General features: G+C 42.0%; 1 long non-coding RNA gene across 1 annotated transcript in view; it reads left to right on the top strand.

Moving 5' to 3' along the window:
• Window positions 1-16,899, top strand: part of LOC138854907 (uncharacterized) — a 122,368-nt gene extending 105,469 nt beyond the window's left edge. The window contains exon 2 of the long non-coding RNA XR_011394067.1: window positions 16,378-16,899. This is a non-coding gene — a long non-coding RNA (uncharacterized lncRNA). The remainder of the gene's footprint in view (window positions 1-16,377) is intronic.
• The last annotated feature ends 4,112 nt before the right edge of the window (window positions 16,900-21,011 follow it).

Genomic DNA, 21,011 nt, shown 5'->3' with positions numbered 1-21,011 from the left:
GTGGGAATATCAGAATAGGCGAGTGTAAACACTGGGACACCACAAGGTTCAGTACTGGGGCCGCTACTGTTTTTGATATACGAGAGTGATCTAGCTGATGGAACAGAATCATCTTTGTTCGTGATGTTAAACCAGTAGAGAATGGAAACTTCCCTAGGAAGACCTAGACAGGCTAACCAGGTGTTCCAACAAATGGCTATGAGGTCAACCCCAATACATACAGGCTCATAAGATTCAGGGAAGAAGAAAAATATGAAATATAAAGAGCCTATGAATGGGTACGGTTGTTGAGGAAATTCTCGGATCAGATAAAAAGAAAAAACACTTGGCAGTCAGCATCATGACAAGCATGTCACCACAGGGGGTACACAAACTGGGTAACATCTGTGAGATTAGTTAATATCAGAGCAGCTTGCATGAAATGAAATATATAAAAAAAAAAACTAATATAGGACACTATACACGAATTACGTCAGACCCAGCGTTTAACGTACCTGATCAAACTTGCGCAGAAAAAAAAAAAGATAGATTTGCAAGAGTACTTTTCTTGATGTTAAGAGGAATGCGATAGAAGAGAAGAAAATGTACCTGGCAACCTCACACAAGAAAAAGGAAAGAGGGAACATATGCCTGGTCCTCCTCTCGTCATTTATAAGAGATTACAGATGAGCGTTAAAAATACAGATACGTCACAACGATAACCAAGTACGTATTTCCTTAGTCTCTGAGTGGTTGAAAAGTTAAGTAAGATAGATGGGGAAGGGTTGGAGACAAATGCCAATCGCAGTTTCAACAGTAGACACAGAATCCAGTACATATCGGTCAAGCTGACACAGTTCGCCGAGTACACAAATATACACATCACTATAATATGACTGGGTAATAGACACAGCGCATCACTCGGCATATTCCCACTGCTTCATCAAACTATTGAGGAAAAATCCGAACAAATTGTTCGGTATTTAGTTCGGTTGGAGAGTTAGGGAGCTGACGTGGGTGGTGGTGGGGGGGGGGGGAAGAGGTAAGAGAGCGGGACGGAATGGGCATTTGCTGACTGGAGGTTAGAAGAGAGGGGAAGAGTTTATTATAAAAGGCTAGGGAGGTTTTAAGTAACAGGTTAGATGAACAGAAGGACAGTGTGCTGACTGGAAGGACAGGGATAAAAGAGAAGAGTTTTTCCAGTTATATTAACCCCGGGGATTAATAACCATAGCCACTCAACGTAGTTTATTTTGAATGGGGGTGATCAGGTAGGATGCGACTTGCATCATTCAACTATTACGTATGTATAATGTATATACTATTTGGTGAACACGGGCAACAGATATGAGGAGACTTGCAAATGTCTCACAGTGCCTCGCTTCATCTGGGGACATTATTGTTACTCTATTCCTGCAGCCTTTCTCTTCTCTCTTCTCCCCCTCTCCTCCCTCTCGATCCTCCCCTCCCCACATCCCCAGCCACAAGCAACACCCTAGCCCGCCGACGCGCACACAAAAATAAGTACTGTATTTGACTGAGAACAAAAATCGCTGCTCCTAATTGGCCCTTTCACATTTCATTTCTGGCACGTAATTGGACGTTGTAAAATGTTTGTTCATAATTAGTCCGTTTAAATATCATTGCTCACTCCTCATTGGCTAGCCGAGGAACGTTCTCCTGTCATAATTGGACGCTACTGGCCAGTGCTCACGGTAAAACTAAGCAAAAAACTACCCAGAATGTTGTGTTTGTCAGGAATGTTGGACGCTGTGATTGGTCGTTATGCAGTTATGTGACGTGATGATGAGTACAGTGTCTGCTGTCATATGTGCGTGTGTGCAAGCGTTTGTGCGTGTGTCTACTTTAAAGTGTGTGTGTGTGTGTGTGTGTGTGTGTGTGTGTGTGTGTGTGTGTGTGTGTGTATGTATATATGTAATGGACACTGAGGTGGTTACTGTCACGTGACATACCTGTGACTGATGTCAAGAGTTCTTCTACACATGCAGTCCAGCCAGACTTCCTAACGACTAGCTGGCCTACTAGACACCTTCATGGAGGCTGAGGGACTGACCACCTCAAAACTACTACTGTTAATTGACAGACTGCTCACATCATCTTTACCTCTCCAGTGCTTCTGCTGTCCATTATATCAAGTGTTTGTGTTTGTGCACGCGTGTACGTTATATACTGACAGATACAGGAGCATATCAATGCTCGTGATTATTATTAGTAGTAGTAGTATTATAATAACTTTTCCCCCAGGATGCAGCCTTTAGTTGTCTATTAATACACTGATACTGCTTATTTTAATATTTCTATTCCAGTTTAATACGTCAGTGTATTAGAAACCTTTCACAGTCACCATGTGTATTAAGGAGATAGTTATCGCTTTACTGCACATAGATACAAGAAAATAAATTACTGAGTTATATCTTAGTGTACATGCTGCACCCGTGCTCCTCAGTAAGGTTTTTTGCTCCGTCTGAAGATGATCCCTTTGTTGCAAGGATAATTTCAGTGGGCATAAGATGAAAGGAAGTACAAAGGTGCGCGTTCTCAAACCCAATATAGTGACAAACAAGAAGTTACTAGCCGTGATACAGACTTCTCTATAAAGCAATTGTTATAAAATTTCTGATGAAAGTTCTCAAGAGAAATGTGAATAAAAGCGGATGGAGTACAAAACATTTCTATGAAGCAGTTCTCAGCTCAGCTAACTTCTATGGATTATCCAGTCTAGTAAGAGATGTGTTCGAAGGGACATTTATTGAAAGTTAAAATATTGTATCATATCATTGCCATTAACTTAAAAAATAAGCGATAACTAATGAAATTCATTTCCTGTCGAGTTAGCTTAGTCTTACCGAGAATATCTGTACAAAATAACAACACACATTGTTAGGACTTGCAAGTCCTGACCACATATTTTCACAGCATTCAACCATTTCCATTTTTTTTTTACATTAATGTTTGTAAACAACAGAGAGAAGTCAGAGGTGAATAGTTAAATAAATATATAAATGATATGTTGGGTCAGTCAGCCTTGTTCTAGGTTCCCAGACAGAGCCAGCTGCTGCCTTCTGCTCTATGTAACATGACACCAGCAGCGGGTGTGTTGTCTGCTGATTATCTTATTAAAAATACTTAATGAAGAAACTATATTTGTAAACGTTAAATTAGAGAGAGAGAGAGTGGTAATGATAATTAGCAAGGGAAAATGTCAAGACACTGCTCTCATAGTGTGCGCGAGGGGGGGGGGGATTCTTACTGTAGTGTAGGCACGCCTCTGGGAAAACAGCGATGGAGTGAACGATGATTAATGTTTCTTCTTGGTGGGAAACGGCCGATGAGTTAATAAATGTGTGTGTGTGTGGGTGTGTGTGTGTATATATAATGTCGTGCCGAATATGTAAAACTGGTCAATTAGCAAGAACTCATTTAAAATTAAGTCCTTTCTAAAATTTTCTCTTATACGTTTAAGGATATATTTTTTTCATTAATGTTAATGTAAAAATTTATAATTTTGCACCAAAAGTAACTTAGAAAACTTACCTAACCTTATTATAACAAGAACAATTTATTTTAGCCTAACCCAACTAAATATATTTTAGATTTGTTTACAGTAATTTAATACTAAACAAACACAGTGAAATATATTTTTTTCGTTAGGTTCAGAATGATTTTTGCGAAATTATTGCATACACAAATTTTCGCTTGCCGTATTCGGCAAAACGAGCGTTGCTATTTAAGCCAAAATCGCAAGTTTTACCTATTTGGCACTATATATATATTTATTATTATTATTATTATCATCACACTGGCCGATTCCCACCAAGGCAGGGTGGCCCGAAAAAGAAAAACTTTCACCATCATTCACTCCATCACTGTCTTGCCAGAAGGGTGCTTTACACTACAGTTTTTAAACTGCAACATTAACACCCCTCCTTCAGAGTGCAGGCACTGTACTTCCCATCTCCAGGACTCAAGTCCGGCCTGCCGGTTTCCCTGAACCCCTTCATAAATGTTACTTTGCTCACACTCCAACAACGCGTCAAGTATTAAAAACCATTTGTCTCCATTCACTCCTATCAAACACGCTCTCGCATGCCTGCTGGAAGTCCAAGCCCCTCGCACACAAAACCTCCTTTACTCTCTCCCTCCAACTTTTCCTAGGCCGACCCCTACCCCGCCTTCCTTCCACTACAGACTGATACACTCTTGAAGTCATTCTGTTTCGCTCCATTCTCTCTACATGTCCGAACCACCTCAACAACCCTTCCTCAGCCCTCTGGACAACAGTTTTGGTAATCCCGCACCTCCTCCTAACTTCCAAACTACGAATTCTCTGCATTATATTCACACCACACATTGCCCTCAGACATGACATCTCCACTGCCTCCAGCCTTCTCCTCGCTGCAACATTCATCACCCATGCTTCACACCCATATAAGAGCGTTGGTAAAACTATACTCTCATACATTCCCCTCTTTGCCTCCAAGGGCAAAGTTCTTTGTCTCCACAGACTCCTATATATATATATATATATAAATGACTCGCGAAATATTAATAATATATGAACACTCATTCAAATAACGGTAAAAAAAAAAAAAAGGATACTAGATAAAAATGCTTTACATTTTTTTAACACTCTTATCAGTTGATAAGCTTATTAAGCTTACAGAGCGATTAGCAGATATTTATGCATGCAGTCATATGTGTGAACAGAGTTTCAGCTCCTGGATCCGTTCTGTTTAACCATAACCAATAATTTCTGAATTCATATGTTCGGCTTCTGTTTGTGTTCACTCTGCCTAGTTTCATTACTTTCAAAAAGCTTGTCCTTGTCCACTTGTGTGATGCCTAGGTGTACCCCTGCATGTCTTTTCTATGTTCCCTTGTGTCATCTCTTCAGTGATTCAGAGACTGTCTTGACAGCGAATGTATGGTTCTTGACTCTCACTCTCTCTCTCTCTCTCTCTCTCTCTCTCTCTCTCTCGTTCGCTAGCTCTCAGTTTTAAGCTTCATCGTACCTCATATTCAGGTACTCTCTAGCGCACTCCCTGACGTACTCCCTGGCTCTCTCACGCTTACACCGGCATCATGGACAACTATCGACAATATCAGACAATAATAACTCGCTAAATTAATTATTCAGGCAGTTAAAGTCCCAGAGGTCATGACCTGCAGCCCTCTCCCTTACTTCATCTCTTCCCTCACCCCTCCCTCTTTTCCATCACCCCTTCCTCTCTCCCCTCACCCCTCCCTCTTTAACCTCACCCCTTCCTCCCTCCCCTCTCCCCTCCCTCTTCCCTCACCCCTCCTTCTCTCCCCTCCCTCTTCCCTCGCCCCTCCTTCTCTCCCCTCACCCCTCCCTTTCTTCCCTCACCCCCTCCCTCTCTTCCCTCACCCCACCCTCTCTCTCCTCACCCCTCCCTCTCTCCCCTCACTCCTCCCTCTCTTCCCTAATCTCATCCCTGCTTTCAATCTCATTCTTTATTTACAATCGCCTTCACTTTCATCCCTCATCCCCAACCATTTCCTGTCCCTTGAGGCTCAGTCTCTCTCTCTCTCTCTCTCTCTCTCTCTATGCAACATTTCTTTAAAGGAAGTGCCTTGAGGCTAGTGAAGGGTTCTTGATCTTGGGAATTTGAGCTATCCTCTTCTTGGATCAAAGATAAATGCCTCCTCTTCCCCAGACGCTCTATGACCCATACGGGTTTAGCACTTCCCTGCGATAATAATAATAATATATATTATGTAAAGTAAAAGGACACAAGTGCAACTAATGTGACATTTTATTGTGGCAACGTTTCGCTCTCCAGGAGCTTTGTCAAGCCGTTACAAACAGTATATGGACACAGAGGGTATATAAAGGCTCAAGAGTGAGGTGTAATACTAGTGAGGTACCATTTCGATGTTCACTAGTGGTAGTAGTAGTAATACAATATGGTAGAGCAATTAATTGCTCATGTACGAATTAATTGCTCTACCATATTGTATTACTACTACTACTACTACTACCACTAGTGAACATCGAAATGGTACCTCACTAGTATTACACCTCACTCTGAGCCTTTATATACCCTCTGTGTCCATATACTGTTTGTAACGGCTTGACAAAGCTCCTGGAGAGCGAAACGTTGCCACAAAATGTCACATTAGTTGCACTTGTGTCCTTTTACTTTACATATTGTCGGTAATTCTACCAACATTATAATATATATTGTTTCTCTCACATCTTCATTTTGCATCTTCTTAGTTTCTTCCATTCTCAGTAACTTTTTGTACTCTTACCTTCCCTCACTTTCGTACTCTCACTTTCCCTTATTTTCGTACTCTCACCTTCCTTCATTTTCCCAGAAGTTTCACCATTCCTATTCTTTCACCTCTCATACTTGTCTCCCTCTTCCTCTTTCCTTCTTGCACTCCACTCCTGCCTTCCCCTTCCCCGCTCCCGCACATCACCATTATCAGGGAGGTGATCATCAAGGAGCTGTAATTCCTTTGAAGTCAGACTTGGAACTCAAACTTTTGATAATAATTCAGTCGGTAACGTGAGGAGGGTTCCAGTGTCAGACTGTGTGACAGTCACAGTCTGTGCGCGTGTGTGACAGTCTCTGTTAGTTACCATTTTGTCCTAGGCACATGTCGATTAGACACTAGGCCTGGTGTGTGTGTGTGTGTGTGTGTGTGTGTGTGACAGGCGTCAGTGCCACTAGGAGATAAGAGTTTGTCTACGAGGCCTCAGTATCCGAGATACGAATATCAGTCTACGATGCTTCAGTGCCACTCTGCGAGGTCTCGATGGCACTACAAGACATTAGTATCACTCTATAAGATATCAGTATCACTTTACGAGGTATAAATATCAATGCGAGAGAGAGAGAGAGAGAGAGAGAGAGAGAGAGAGAGAGAGAGATCCCTGATGAAATATTCATGTTGGCTTAATGATACAAACAGTGGATGTAAGACAAATATAATTACCCTCCTTCCCCGCAGAGGAAATGACGACTCTTTTTGAATATGGATTGATTCCTTGAAATGAAGGAGGAAGAGAGGCGGACAAGGGATGGTGGAAGTGTTGAGATTGAGGGATGGAGGGAGAGATCGCAAGTTTAAATAGAGACCAAGAGGAGGCAGAAGGGAAAGAAAGCAGTAGAGAGAAAGGAGGGAGAGGAAGCTCGAGGGAAAGGAAGATGGAAAGGTGAGAGGAGGGAGGAAAGGAACAAATGAGGGTGGAAGGGAGTGGGGGCCGTAGTCAACAAAGACAAATTTCTACCATTTGTTTACCTGTAAAGGCCACTATCGACTGGCTCCTACCAGCCTATTTGCTTGCGGGTGCTCCTTCCCCTTCCCTCCCGAGAGCAACAACCTACTGGGTCACCAGCTCCACCACACACAAATGAACAGACAGAATTTAAAGAAATCACACCTAAAATGTAGCAGTCAAAATCAGAGGTCTCCACAGTGAAAAGATCGTCAGAAGGTACAGTATTTCTCCCCAATTTTCTTTTCCATTCTCATGTTTGACAGGCAAAACACGAAATCATTCTCTAAAGATGATACCTGAATTTATACGAGTGGCATCTTCGGAGGACACAACAAATCTCGAAGCTGGTGTATACGAGGTTCTTTTTCCAGCGAGCTACAGAAAACAGTATGATATTCATATTTAAATTACTTCGCTACGGAATATTCTAGGAGACGTAAACCGGAATATAGCGGAAAAAAAGTAATGATATCGAAGGATCTCAGTTTCAAGATCACAGCCACAACGAAAACGACAGACTTGATAAGTAGAACCTTCAAAACAAAGAAGTAAACTAATGATACTTCTAACGGCACTTTTACTTTCTAGACTGGAATATTTCTGTACATTAACACCATACTGAAGGCAGGAGAAACTGTAGATCTTCATGAAGAATGTAAAAAAGAAAATCGTTGTCCGTTAAAATTCATTCAAACACCTAGATTAAACCGTACTCCCTAGAACGAAGAAGAGAAAGATGTATCATAATTTCTCATGTACTTGGAAAATATTCGAGGGACCGGCTCCAAATCTGTTCACTGAAATTATTCCATACTGGAGTAAGAGGCTCGGCAGGCAATGCAAAATACTCCATGAAAAGCACAACTGCAATTAGTACACTAAGAGATAACTTAAGTGTAAGGAGTCCAGGGCTTTTCAACACTCCCTTCAAGAGGAAGCCTGACATGTTGCTTAAGGCAGTTCCTCATCAGCTATCTGGCATACCTTGTACTCCTTGTACTGCATGCTCCTAGCATATAAGTTCCAGCTGCTTAAGTAAAGAGAGAATGAACTCAAAAGAGACAGTGTATAAAAAACTTAAAGAGGGTCCTCAAATAGAACAAAAGGAACACGTGAAGGACTTGGGAGTAATTATATCAGCTGACCTCTCTTTCAAAGAACGTAATAAGACTAAGGAACGTCTATAGTCTTAAATATGTGTTCACTGTCATGACAACATACTGAGTGAGAGATATGGAAGTGCAAAATAAACCCAGTGAAAAGCAGAGGTGCAGTGGGCACAATAAGGGAACACTGTATCAACGTCCGTAGCCCCAGACTATTCAACATCTTACCAGAAAATATTAGAAACACGGCTGGGACAAGAGTAGAAGGCTTCAAGAGGAAATTGGACAAGTATCTTCACCAAGACTGTGATGAATATGTAGGTTGGTGGATCACCAGTAGCAACAGCCTGGTTGACCAGGCAAGCACCAGACTAACCTGGCATATGGTCGGGCTCCGGGAGTAGAAAAACTCTCGAATCTCATCAAAAGTGAAGGTATATCAAAGATTGATTGGTCAGAAAAAACTGTCAAACAGTTAAAGAGGACGCAGCATGTAAGCCAGAATATTGTAACGTATTTCGTTACACTGTGGCATATAAAATAGTTATATACATTTCACTATGTGAAAATAGCCAATTGTTTTTACAAACGTTGTGACCGGGAGTAATTAAAGCGCCACACTCGCAACATTATCAACAAATGTCATTAACAAGTTAACACTAAACGAATCTGCAGTAACACGTACTCGCACGGACACAACATTTCCCTGAAATGTGAATAACCCGTGGGAAACATTGCTATAACGTACAAAATGGTAAGAGGATTTGATAGGGCAGATACGGACAGACCAGCTACGAAAATCAAGGACAGAGGTACACACGAATAGTCATGAAGACGTTACGAATTTTATTATGTCTCAGAGTGATATAAAAGTGAAATGAGTTGGATAAGAAAGTGAAGGGACAATCAAAATAGAATTTAAATTTCAACAATAGACATGCAAAGCTCCAGGAGGTCAAAAGCCAGTAATGTTGCTAAAATTAGCATACGTGGTGGTGGATGGGGGTCGGGAGCTAGGGCATGACTACAGCAAACGCAGATCCGTGAGTATTTAGAAGATAGTCTCAGGGAACTAAACAGTGTGGACTATGGCTGTTTAAGATTCCAGAAGAGAGCGCTAGGAAATATAGATGGCAGGCAAGTACACACCTGATTACCAGGTCCGTTACCTGTGTACCTGTTGGAGATTCCTACAGGCATCACACCCGTGGCCCCGTCCCAAGGAGACGAGGGAAACAAATTAGCAGAGTTTCAGAAATTTGTCTTAATGAGCATCATATTTTTTTTGTCATTTAAAACGGTCTCCTTACATTACCTGGAGTTTATCTGGAGAGAGTTCCGGAGGTCAACGCCCCCGCGGCCCGGTCTGTGACCAGGCCTCCTGGTGGTGACTTCAATGGTTTCCACTCTAAAACAATGTTGTGTCTGTGCTGGGATTATTATTCTTGTGTAAATATATATGGCTGTAATAGAACCTTTAAGGTTGTATGTAGTCTGCCTATCAAAAAATCTGAAGTTGTACATATTTTTTTGCTTAATGCCTTTCTTCGCATCCTCTCTCATCTCAGTGATAACAATTCATGATCATGGTTACTTGGAGGTTCATTTGACCTGAGGAAAAAAATTGGTTATGGCAAACTACAGGGAAAAAAAATCACCATTTAACTGTATCCCCTTTCCTACTTTCAATGCAATCTGTATAGACCTTACGTCTCACTCTCTCTCTCTCTCTCTCTCTCTCTCTCTCTCTCTCTCTCTGTTACACAGGGTTTGACAAGGTTAAGGATCCCTAGCTTTATTGACAAGCTATTTACAGGTTAAGGATTCCTAACTTTATTGGCAAGCTAAGAGCTGTTACCTACATCAGCTCATTTGAAAGCATTTTTATTATGAGACATACAAGTAGGGAACAGGATGAAGTTGGAGCCATCTGTGGGCCAGCATTTTCATTTGATCAACTGACTTAATCTCGTTGACATCATTATGCTGTACGAATGTGTTCCATACTAGAGTCATCCTGGGTATATAGGATCTCAGATGGAGTGATGTTCTGGAGAAGGGTACAGCCAGAGTGAAGTTGCTGCTTTCTGCCCGTCTTGTGGCATAAAAGCTTGTTTCACGCTGTCCTCGAAGTGGATCCAAGTGTGGCACTTTGACAATATTGGCCTTGTACATAACAGTAAGGCCACCCACATCCCTCCTATGTTGAAGGCTCTGCTGAAATGACAGATCTATCCAGGATGGGTCCAGGCGAGAGATGAGACGTCTTGCTCTGTTCTCTACTCTGTCAAGCAGTCGCAGATGAGAGGGGGGCGGGCAGGCAAACCAAGAAAGTGGAGCATACTCAAGGTGTGAGCGTACTTGTGCCTCGTACAGAATCTTGCAACCCCTGTCAAGCAGATGCGAGATACGGCGAAGTGCTGTAAGCTTCCTGGCTGCCTTGTTTGCAAGATTTACAACATGGTTCTTCATGGTTAGTTTGGAGTCAAATTTCACCCCAAGGATATCAACTTCTTCTCCAGGTGCCAACACCCTCCCATTCATCCTTACTACTGCGCCAGCATTACCATCATGGTGCCTAGAGACGATCATCATTTGCGTTTTCTCAGGTGGCAAATGTTACTTGCCATCTATTTCCCCAAGCTGATATAGCTCTCAGCTGGTGATTGATGTAGCTTAGAGCAGCTGGCATTTCTTCTCTTGGATAAGTGAATGTCAGTGTACAGTCGTCTGCATATGCATGTGATTCTGGGATGAGATGAAGAAGGTCGTTGAAGTAGACATTCCATAACAATGGTATCTTTCTGTCTCTGTTTCTCTTTGTCTGTCTGTCTCTCTCTCTCTCTCTCCCTCCCTCTCTCTTCACCCCTACCTCCTCATCTTGTCGTGGCCTCCTCCTCCTCCCCAGCTACCAGCACACCAGGCTTCATCAAGGCCTCGCACGACGCTCTCCCCACCGTCTACAACGAGCCTTAATCCTACCTTATATAAAATTTCCCCCAAAACACTTTAATGACTACAAAGCGCAAGACGGAATGGCGAGGGGAGTGAGAAAAGGGAAGAGAGGAAGGAAGGGGAAAGAGATGAGGGAAGAGGGTGTGGTAATAGTGTTTTATCTTGCCTGGGGGAGAAGAAAAAATAGGAGGCTTTTGGGGAGGGACCAGACACTTTTATTGAACAAGCTTAGGTACAACTGTAGTGTGCTGCTACCATATTCTGTATGATAGGTTTTGTTTCCATAATGTAACGAAGTTGAGAAGGGAGTTCAAAAGGGAGGGAAGAGGGTGACTAGAGGTGGGGAAGGATGAAAGTGTGAGGGTGGTTGTGGAGAGACATTTAAAAGTAAAGACACACGAGACTTAGAGAGGAGAGAAGGATAAAGGGACGTTTCCAAGTCTGTATGGAAGTGTTCCAGCCACTAAATCTCCATGTTGTTATTTTCCAACTCTCCCTCCACCTTCTTCCTTCACCACCTCTTGATTTAAACCAAGTCTGAAGTAAAGATGTGATATACAGGATAGCTTACTGTACCCCCTCCTCGTATAAAGGATTATTAATTTACATGAATAGTTGTGCTTCATGATGGGGAAGAGGAAAGAGGGAGGGGAGGAGAAGTATGCGAGGGGAGAGGGGTAGCAGAACAAAAGTAACTACAAAATTGTAGTATAGTGTCGTGTTATGGGTGATCTTATAAGGTTGTAGGGGGTGTCAAGGCACTTCAACATGTTCTCAAGGGCAGGAGAGAGGGACAGATGGCGAAATTGTAGCTATAAAAGTTAGTTCCTAATCAGACGGGCTGTGGTGCCAACACGTCGAGGATGTTTCCGGGGTAAATGCCTAGAAGTCTGGTCCAAAATTAAGCCTCCTAGTGGATCAGCATCTGATCAACCAGGTTGTTTTTACTGGCTGCTAGTTGGTGCCAGCTGAGCGTACAGCTAGCACCAACAGTGGTTGGTCAGGTGTTCAACCAGTAACTTTCTAACAGCCCCACCTTTCACGCAGACTCCCTCTCTGACTTTCTGTCGGCAGATGCCTTATTTCCACTATAGAGCTCCCTCACACTACCTTGGCTCGCTCTGTCTCTTCCATGCTCCTAATCTTCCCAGGTCTGCCATCTTCATATATTTCATCTTTAGCACATCCCACCCTGCAGACCTTTATGACCTTTTGGGTTTAGTACTTCGTTTTGATAGTAATTTTAACCAGGAGGCGTGGTTTAGGACAGAGCCGTGATGACTCCTAAATTCATCTTCAGGTAACCTTTCAATTTCCTCCCATTTCTCAGCGCTGTATGATCCTTACTGTGTTGTGAATGCCCACGAATGTATGTACTCACCGAGCTGTATTCACACGTTTGTTTTAGCTGGGGTAGAAACTCAGTTCCTAAACTACGTTGAATAGCATCACTGGTTTCTGGCCTCTTTCATGAAGGATGCTTCCGGGGGGACAACCCCCCCCCCCCCCGCGGCTCGGTCACAGATCAGTGGTCAAGGCCTGATCAACCAGGCTGTTACTGCTGGCCATACTCCTGGTTGCACGCAGTCCAACGTACGAACCACAGCCCGGCAGGTCAGGAACTGATTTGAGGAACTTGTCCAGTTCCCTCTTGAAGACAGCCATAGGTTGGCTATTAATTCATCATATTCACTGGGAGAGGGCACTGAAGAGTCGGGAACCTTTAAAACACTCAACGATGTCTCTCTTGGTGTACTCATCGAGCCCTTGCTTTTCATTGGAGGTACACTGCACTCTGTCAACTCTGGTCATACGGGGCGATTTCAGTGCTCAGGTTTGGGATCAGTCCCGACAGGATCTTCCATTCGTAAATTATGAGGTTGCTTCTTCGCTTACGTTCTGAATAATATCTCCCTTAGCTCAGATGCTTAACTGAATGTATTCGGGCAGCGGAAGTTCTCTGTAGGTCTTCCAGTTCAGCAACCTCGCCTGCCTTTAAGTGGGTGGTTAGTATATGGCAGTAGTCTAGCCTGAAGAGAACAAGTGACTTAAGAGTATCATCACTGGTTCAGCAACTCTGTCTTGAAAGTTCTAGTTATTCAGCCTATCTTGGGCCTTATCATATTCACCCTTGAAGCCGTGCATTAAGTTTGCCTCCACCATTGCCTCCTCCAAGTCACCACATTTTTCAGCCACCCTGAGACCAAAGAAATACTTGCTTACATCCATATGGCTCATCCGTGTCTTCAGCTGCCACCCTTGACCCTGGTCCTCTTAATTTAAGCAATCTGTCCACTTTGCCTTCTAAATTCCTCTGAGGATTTCGAATGTGGTAATTATATCCTCCCTCCTCTCTGCCAAGGTCGCCAGATTTAGTTTCTTGTTGCAACCTTAAGAACTTTTAGTTTCTGGGCATGCTTGGGCTCCATGACTATCTTTATCTTTACTTAGGTAGTCTATAAGATTCTTAAGGATTCTTTGCTCAAGTTCCTGAATGCTGTTTTGATATTTCCAAATTACATATGCCGCTGCCATTATACAGTTTGTGTGTATTTCTGACGATATGCTTGATGCTATATCCACTCCAAGTCATTTTCACTCTGCAGCGGTTTCTACTGCCATTCTGTATTCTGTGTTCTTGCAGTTGTTCGGGTTCAACTCCGCATGATTCTTGTTTGACCACATCTGTAGTATGTCTAGGTTTCCCTGAGGTTTGTCACTGTCCTCTCCTGTTCTTAGTCTTCTCATTAGTTTTACATCGCGCGCGCGTTTGTGTGTGGGGGGGGGGGGATGGGTCATCCAGCACCAGGGAAATGTGAGTGGTGGGGTAATCAGATTTGATCCGAGAAAGGGAAGTATAGTTACAATTCTTTGAATCAAAAGATTATCGCCAGCATCCAGGTAGTCCCTTCCCTTGAAGGTGGGCATCCCCTGAAGTGTCCCACGATATGGAAGAAGGTAGAGACTGCAGTGTCCACGAGTCGCCCTCACGTCCACAGTTCTCCATTAGTAAATTAAAAGTGATGACATGGGAGAGACCAGTGTATGGGTGGAGCTTCTAACACGATGATTGATTCCGTGTGTCTGCCCTCTTGTATCCTCTTGTAGAGGATACTAGAGCCTGTATGAGATAACCTTCAGGAATCCATCTAAAACACAGCAGAACTCCAAGCTGACATGAATCAGGTCTTACACTGACCTTCAAAAATGAATATGGGAAAACAAACATTGAAAAAAGTATATAAATCAATCAAATCAGTTAATGGAAAAAGATAGTCAGGAACTGAGGTATAACCATGTATAAAGATCATACGTTCAGTGATAACAGTGTTGTTATCACAGCTCCAAGGAAAATAATAGGCTGAATAACTAAACCTTGGAATGTTAAGCCAATGATACACTTCATGGCACTCCCTCTAATGCAGGTGAGACAGACTCATCAAAATCTACAAATGGAAAATAGGGAAGGGACTGGTTACAAATCTTCTCACTGAAATTAATCCCTATGAGAGCAAGAGGTTGGTAGACGGTGCAAAATACTACTGGTGGAAAGCATGGGTGCAGAGGAAAGTACATTATAAAATAACAGTTTTCAAGTCTCCCTTTATACACTGGGGAATTTACTAACAGACATTTAAATGTCTTGAGGAGGGAATTTTAAAAGTTCCTCAAGTCATTTCTTGATCAACCGAGGTGTGGTGTTTTTATTCGACTCTTGATCCTAACACTAGCAATTTAACTGATCCATCACTCAGGAGGCCTAGTCCGGGACCGGGCCGCGGAGACGATGACTCTGAATCATCGGTGGGTTAATGAACACACCTACATACACAAGACGCATATTTTAGAGTAATTTTAAAATTACCGAGAAAATTTGTGTCAAATCAGTTTCCCTTTAGGCGCTTCCAAGAAGTTGTCGTGCAGCAGGAGGCGCTGCTGACAGGCACTTAGAACCATCATACGCTGAGTAAGTGAGAGAGAGAGTCAGAGTGAGAGTCAGAGTGAGAATAATAAGAGTGAGTAAGTGAAGAAGCAGTACAGGATGGAAAGTTTGTGAGCAGCCATGAGCACCAAATATTTAAGAATTATTTTTATTAACATTTATAACACTAATGGGTTTCAATCAATTACCGAATTAACAAACTTAATTTAATTACCACTTCACTGATTTTTATTCTGAAATAAATTAAATTTCATAATTACACAGACCCTAACACATGGATATATATATATATATATATATATATATATATATATATATATAGATATATATATATATATATATATATATATATATATATAATCCATACATACACACACACACACACACGAATTTATTAACGTTTTGGATACTACTTCATACATCACGAGAATCTTAACTATGTTAAAATAATGTTAATACACCGATTTAAAATAATATTTTAAAAATGTAATACAGTTTAGATTCTAACGATGGATGAAGAAGTATCCGAAATGTTAATAGAAAATGTATCCTTTCATGATCATCATCTTTAGTCTTGGTCCTTGTGTGTGTGTGTGTGTGTGTGTGTGTGTGTGTGTGTGTGTGTGTGTGTGTGTGTGTGTGTGTGTGTGTGTGTGTGTGTGTGCGCGCGCGTGTGTGTGCGTGTGTGTGTGTGCGTGTGTGTGTGTGTGTGTGTGTGTGTGTGTGTGTGTGTGTGTGTGTGTGTGTGTGTGTGTGTGTGTGTGTGTGTGTGTGTGTGTGTATATATGAAAGAAATTGTAATAACCTCTTAAAATCTATTTTTTTTATTTTTCGAAAATTTTGCCATATACATTTGAAAATGTAATTTTGTGCATTACATGGTATGCAAATTTTTATTTTTTTACCAAAACTAACTTAGTAGCCTATCCAAACTTTATTAAAAATTAATGTAATATAACTTTGCTGAATCATAGCAACTCTGTTTTATTCTAATCTAAGTTTAGCTAGGATTATTTCATATCAATGTATTAATTATATGCTTATCAGACTGACTTTTAAAGATACTACAAAATACTTGAGATGGACTAATATCAAATTTGAACACTGATATTTCTCCCTAGGACTGCATTAGGTTTAGCATACGGTGACGAACGGGACGCAGTGTATAGAAGATACCTGGTTAAGTGAAGAGGGCGCAAGACTCCATATATACAGAGAACTGAAGACGCCTGTCTCCAAGAGGACTCCTGATAAGTTCCTCGAGATAGTTCTTGAGCAGCCAGGATATGATTCTAACGTTGGACTACGTTCTACTAACTCTGAGAGCATCAACTAAGAAGTGGTTTTAGGAGCGGACCGAAAAAGCAGTCGTCCTCGAAAACATCAACAAGCAGACATGTGTAATGTACAAAAAAAAAAAATTAGCAGTGTAAAATGAGGATGGGCAGCAAGGTGAGATAAAAAATGGATTGGGGTGATAGTTATCTTGCAGAGTCCAGCCGCAGTCTTGGTGTTCTCTTCAGTGCCGATAATGCCAAAATTTATGGAAATACTTGGGAGTTTTACTGCAGGTAATTTCCCGCCTGACAGTGATTTTACGATCCAATATGTGGTCACAAAAATCGTATTCCCATTATATACACTATCGACGGATAGAATATCGCGGAATGGTGTGTACCTACATGCACCCTCTGTTTGTTCACCTAGTTGTTTTTTTAGGAGTCAGGCTATAGCTCCTGAGTCTTGATTCCACTTATTAACTACTACCAACCGATTTCCATCGATTCCTGTCAATCATATCTACTCTGGAAACTGTGCATGGTGTCCACCAACTTTCCGTGTAGTTTATGCCACTTGAATATGACTTCAATGTTTTCTAATCTCAGTGGGTCATGTATGTTTTTAGCTGGTATGATATTTGGCTCCATCTTGATAGAGTGGCAATGTGGGAAACCTGATGTCAACCGTGTTTGGAAAATTTGATTTTCACGTCGTACAATATTGATACTGACGCAAGCAACTGCAAATAAATCATAGACTGCATAAAAAATATAACATCAAAATAAGAGAGATACCAAACAAATAATACATTTTTTTAAATCAGGGATACGAGAAGTATATAATGTGGTAGCCTAAATGAATGTTTGTCAGGGTTACTGAAAGCAGTTCATAAGTTAGCTTTCCATATACGCTTCCACTGATGTTTGCTGCAGTACTTCCTCTCACATCTTTCTCTTTCAGTATTATCTGCAGGGGGTCAAACCACCTCATGGTTCCTGTGTGTCTCTCTCAAGCACTAACTGACAAGTAAGACGCTTACTATGTCTAATGAACGTTCTCATTTGCTTTGAATGCCACATTTTGTTTGCCTTCATTTTTCTCCTTTTCAACGTATACTTAGTGCATATGCGTGCCGCATGCACCAACAGTCTGACTAGTCAGACCATCAACCTGGAGGCCTGGTCGCAGGAAATGATGCTCTCTTGACAAATCAACAAGTATACCTCATGTATTCCCTCAAATAAAGGAACTTTAAAAAAAAAAAGTTGTTGGTACAAGTTGCTGACATTCACTGTCAGTGAAGGTTTTCCCAACAGCATCCTGGTCTTCCTCGTCACCTGCTGTGTTGCATGTTATCACGGTGGCTAACAAAATAATGAAGGACACCGAAAGAACCTTTCGCTTTTTTTTGTCCTCTTCTCGCGTACTATAGAAAGGCAGTTGCAATAGCTCAAAGAAAAAAAATTCTCACCAAATAAACTATTTCTTTCTCCCACTTCCTCTCCCTCCTTCCCTCCCTCTCTGGAACAGGTACCATTCTACCTGCGTAATTACTTGCGCATCCATGCCCGTTATCGCGCCTCTTCCATCATATATACATATCAGCTTGCATCAGCACCCAAAATATCAATATTTACATGTCTCGATTTAAAGCCACCTGCTTTAATATGACTCGCCTGAGATATATTAAGTTTCCCTTGTAGAAATCTTCCATTTATCTAAATCTGCTGTTTCTTACAGCCAATGACTTGGAACGAATATTGAATAATACTGTTTGTGCAATGCGAATTTTGATTAAATTCTTTTGCTTACCTTGTGAGGATTTCTTTAAGAGTAATTGTTCATAGTAGCAGCCACTTTTTAAAGACAGGAAATTGGTATCAGCAGCTGTGTATGTTGAATGTACTGAATAACCGGTGGGTTCTCTTACCTGGTGTATCAAACATAGCTGTGTCTGTTTCTACGTTTAACTTGAGTGTTGACTGTAAGGTCAACCAGGCTGTTGCTGCTAGCGGCCAACATGCCTGCACAGCCAGGACAACCTCGCTCATCTGGTACTAGTAGCAGTTAGTAGTCTAGTTACCTCTTGAAAACTTCTACCAAGTAGCCATTGCTCAGTTTATAAACTCTGGGTATTTTCCATTCCACATAGTTTGAATAATTAGCAAAGATTAATTATGCTAATTACTTCATGGGGAAAGCCTGACAAGGTGATCCATGCAGACTGCACTGGACTGAAAGGATTACCTGTGTTCCGAGCATGTCTATGCCTTTTCCACTCCTGCTTCCCATTCTACCGATGCCTCTTCGCTCTTCCTTTTCCACTCCTTTATGACTCCCATTTTACCTATGCCTCTCCGCTCTTCCTTTTCTACTTCTTTTCGTTCCTCAGTGTCTTCCGCTTTCATTTTCTCCTCCCTCCATTTAAGATCGCCTTTCATCTATTCCTGTCCCTGTTCCACTTCTGTCTCCTCCGCCCCTTTCCTCTCCCGTCCCTTTCCTTCTGCACCTTTTCCATTCCACTCTAGCACTCCTTCCCTCCTGCGATGCCCCCTCCCACCTGCCGCAGCTGGGTTCTGGCCCAACTTTCCAAGCCACTCTCAGCTACCATTTACTAACGAGCAGAGGAGCGGGTGGGCGGTCCAGCCGGCTGCTGTGTGGGGGCGTTGAGCAGAGGCTGCAAAAACGGAGACTGATCTGTGGTTGAAAGAGGCAAAGGAAAGTAGAGTGAGAAAGATATGAGGAGGATAAAGTGAGAGGGGGAGAGAACAGTGCAGATAACTATATTATCCATAATAAACGTGTCAGAGTCATTTATTCACAGATATAATCAAACTTTTCAAACTGGATTTTTTCATGCTTTCGTTAACATGTACACAGAGAAGCGATGAAGTGGGGAAGAGAAGGAAGGAGACTAGGAGCAAGCACTCGAACACTCATTTTAAGGATCAAGAAATGCAACAACTCTGAAGTTATAGCTGCAGAGAAAGTCTGCTAATTTAAAGAAAAAAAAAAAAACCTCTTCTACAAAATACACTTTAATGTCTGCCGCACTGCGAAAGGAGGAAGAGAGGGAAGGAGGGAGGCTGGTCTGCTGGGAAGAGAGCCAGCCATATAACCAACAAGAGAGACATCTAGCCAACTGTAATGTTAATACGCAGTTACAAACACTTAGCAGCTCAGCAGTGTCACACTAATTATTCCAGGTCACACCTCCTAGTGAATCACCTGACAGTCTAGTCACCAAGCACATGGTCTTGTGAGTTACCTTATTTTTGCTGCCACCACGCGTTTAATATTACCTCATAAACGTTGGTACTGTATCTAGCTAATGTGAGGCGCCATGTACTGACTGTTTAAAGCTACTTTAAATAAATAAATATAAGCACAGTACCGTGAGTAGCAAAAACAATGAGAATGCGTGTCAGCTTGCCTTATAACCCCTGCGATCCTGTTGTCCCTAATGCCAAAGCCTATGCAAATTCAACTCTCATACCAAACTTTATTCTGAGCTAATCATAATCGCCTAAATTACCTCTATCACGATGACATTATCTCAGGGTTATTGTTAGATTTGATCCACATCTCATGAATCCTTTATCTCGGATCCCCTCATAACCTGACCAGGCTGCTAGGCACCCAGAACACTGACCGGTCTCGATATAATTGGTTGAATTATCCTTCTTTAAACGCGATGGATCATTAGGGAAAAATTGTCATTATCAAGTTTAAAAATATGATTACTATTGTATCCACCATCACACAAGCCAGCCAGTCAGCTAACCACAAGTCAATCATCTAACATTTATTCTAACTATTTAGTCAATAAACCAGTCAGTCCTGTAACCAACAAGCCAGCCATCCAGCTAACCAAGAAGCCAGCCAGTCAGCTAGCCAATAAGCTAGCCAGTCATCTAACCAAGAAGCCAGTCATCTTGATATAAAGTCAACCAGCCAGCCAGTCATTTAGCTCCAATCAGCCAGTCGTCTAGCCCCAGCCAGTCAGCCAGCCACTACCAACAGCCACCGCTTCCTTCATACGTAGCCTGACAGGTTGATATTCAGAGCGCAGCTTGGCGTAATCCCTTAACGGATTTACCATCAATTATGGTTACTGCAGTGCCTGTCATCCCAGCGAATGGATCTTGGGAATGTATCTAGTTATTGCCCTGCTTCCTAAACCTGAGATTTAAAGCAGCCTTAAGTTTTTACGCTTTACAGGTGGTCTCAATATCGGGAGATTACGGTGATTCCACTCGATTACACTGCAGCAGGTAATTCCTGCCTCAAGGTTATGTTTAGGCATTTCTTAACCTAGGGTTGAGCCATAGGGTCTCAGGAAAGCAGTAGTTTGGTAAAAGTTTTCAAGAGGGAATCGAACACGATTGGCTTCTACTTGTAACAAGTGCTAGATCGGCCAGGGTGTAATGGCTATGTGGACCTGTAGGACACTGCCAGCAACAATCTGTGTGAT

The sequence above is a fragment of the Cherax quadricarinatus genome, chromosome 5, assembly GCF_038502225.1.
Source record: "Cherax quadricarinatus isolate ZL_2023a chromosome 5, ASM3850222v1, whole genome shotgun sequence".
Lineage (NCBI taxonomy): Eukaryota > Metazoa > Arthropoda > Malacostraca > Decapoda > Parastacidae > Cherax > Cherax quadricarinatus.
This window is presented reverse-complemented; position numbering and strand designations above follow the sequence as displayed.